The sequence below is a fragment of the Harmonia axyridis genome, chromosome X (assembly GCF_914767665.1).
Source record: "Harmonia axyridis chromosome X, icHarAxyr1.1, whole genome shotgun sequence".
Classification (NCBI taxonomy): Eukaryota; Metazoa; Arthropoda; class Insecta; order Coleoptera; family Coccinellidae; genus Harmonia; species Harmonia axyridis.
The window spans coordinates 30,098,909-30,101,408 of record NC_059508.1 but is presented as its reverse complement, the minus strand read 5'-3'; the positions used below and the strand labels follow the sequence as shown (position 1 = coordinate 30,101,408).

Here is a 2,500-nt window from a genome sequence, read left to right as displayed (position 1 = left end):
GCGTGTACGCTCTTGGTGCGCCTCCTCTCGCAATGAGAATGAGGCGCCCCGGGAATGCGGGTCAGTCATGGAGACCGACCATCTTCCCTTAGTTCACATAAAGTGAACCGTTACTTTCATTGCGCCTTTAGGTTTAGTGATTCCCAATGACTCGCGCACACGCTAGACTCCTTGGTCCGTGTTTCAAGACGGGTCCTGAAAGTACCCAAAGCAATAGCGTCGCTGATCGGCGTTTCAAGAGGTCTGTCCAAGAACACCGCGGCGAACAGTCGCAAACGGACGGAATCGGCACTAGGTCGATCGCCATCACAATTCACATACTTGCCACGGGCCGGACGCGGACTAAGTCGCGGGCCTCCCGCCATCAGTAAACCGTCGAGCGAGCTGTTCGGAAACCCAGTGTCCGTAAACATCGGAAAATCCGAGCTCACGGGCTACACTCGAGACCGTAGAACAGCACCCAACGGATCGCGACGACCTACTAGGGGAGAAGTGCACGCGTCCGAAGCCGAGATGAACCGAAGGGAACAGCCAACGCGAACGTCGCCGTTTCCACAGTCAGTAAATCCCAACAACAGGCGCGAATGAATCTCCCCATTCGACCTTTCGGGTTTCTCAGGTTTACCCCTGAACGGTTTCACGTACTCTTGAACTCTCTCTTCAAAGTTCTTTTCAACTTTCCCTCACGGTACTTGTTCGCTATCGGTCTCGTGGTTATATTTAGCCTTAGATGGAGTTTACCACCCACTTAGGGCTGCACTCTCAAGCAACCCGACTCTAAGAAGAGATCCTCTAGCAAGCCGCAGCGGTCGCTACGGGCCTGGCACCCTCTATGGGCGATGGCCCCATTCAAGATGGACTTGAACGCGCCGCGAACTCGCCAGATAATGGATCCTTCCAAACACCACATCTCCCGGCGACCGGTTACGATCGCGGGATTCAGTGCTGGGCTAATCCCTGTTCGCTCGCCGCTACTAAGGGAATCCTAGTTAGTTTCTTTTCCTCCGCTTAATAATATGCTTAAATTCAGCGGGTAGTCTCACCTGTCCTGAGGTCGTATGTTCAAATCATCGAAACGTTCCGAAACTAACCTTTGGCGGCTCATAAATCACGTACCTTACGCGAGGGAGTTAGCCTACTCAAAGGCGTCTATTATCTCCTGCTCCGTATGGCGGATCATGCGAATCCAAGCAAAGTGCTTCGGTGTTTCGGGGGTGCGCTCATGAAAGCTCATCCGCAACGCGCGACAACTGGCACATTAAAGCGATCGGACGTCGTTCAGATTTCTCGGACACGACGATCGCATGTCTACAGTCATGGGCGCAGATCGAGCAATACCACGACACCACAATATATGCTTTCGCAATTCAAGACGGCGCGTTACGAAAACAACTCCTCATCATTCCAACACACGAGGCGTCGAAACGACAGAACGTTGATCGTCACGCGGCAAACCGTCCAACTCGCCCAAATGACCTTCGGTACAGGATCAACGTTAGACGACCTTTACGTCGTCACTTCGTCAAGCCATAACGTCTGGCCGGGCAGTCTTTGTAATGGAACCGACCCTCAGTCAGGAGTGGTCCGAGGACAGTGTCCGAGGACCGCAATGTGCGTTCGAAATGTCGATGTTCATGTGTCCTGCAGTTCGCATGTTGACGCGCAATTAGCTGCGTTCTTCATCGACCCACGAGCCAAGTGATCCACCGTTCAGGGTAATCTTTTATGTTCGATTTCTCGGTACTAGTCGCAATGGACTTTCCCTCGAAATACGAGACGCCAACTGCGAACCTCCTCGAGAATGACATTCCAATGACTGAGACGACCCACTGAAGGGTCAATACGTCAGTCGATCGGCGCAAAATCTTCGGTTCAACTAGTTTGCGTACTAATCTAGTGACAATTATCGTAAAAAATTCGGACGGAGACAAACGTCGCAGACAATCCCGAAAGAGCATAAAAACGCTAATGTAACGGGCGTCGCACAACGTCGACGTCTTCGTCCCTGGAATAGATCGTCCTACCGAAGTCCGTAGACAACGGTAACGACTGATCGATTTCGGGCGAGAATCTTTAAAACCTGCAGCCGGCTCCTCGTTCCGTGCCAAACACGAAACTTCGCCCAGCCACGAACGCGGCAATCCAAGCGCTTCGAATCCTTATTCCGAGCACATCACGAGACTTCGCCCAACTACGAACGTCAGCATAAGCAGCCGGCTCCTCGTTCCATCAAGGAACTTCGCCCAACCACAAACGCCGACATAAGCGGCCGGCTCCTCATTTCGTGAGCATCTCTAAACATGGACCTACAACGAAGGCTGCACACACGTGCGGCCGGCTCCTCGTTTCGAGGATATCACAAGACTTCGCCCAACCACGAACGTCAGCATAAGCAGCCGGCTCCTCGTTCCGTCAAGGAACTTCGCCCAACCACAAACGCCGACATAGGCGGCCGGCTCCTCATCTCGTAAACATCACGAAACTTCGCCCAACCACACGA

The 2,500-nt window shown here is 53.0% G+C and overlaps 1 non-coding gene and 1 pseudogene across 1 annotated transcript; both read right to left on the bottom strand.

Moving 5' to 3' along the window:
- LOC123688149 overlaps positions 1-1,057 on the bottom strand; it is a 3,717-nt pseudogene extending 2,660 nt beyond the window's left edge.
- Positions 1,058-1,563: 506 nt separating this feature from the next.
- Positions 1,564-1,718, bottom strand: LOC123688540. The gene has a single exon (XR_006750052.1). It is a non-coding gene; the product is annotated as a 5.8S ribosomal RNA (ribosomal RNA).
- Positions 1,719-2,500: the final 782 nt, after the last annotated feature.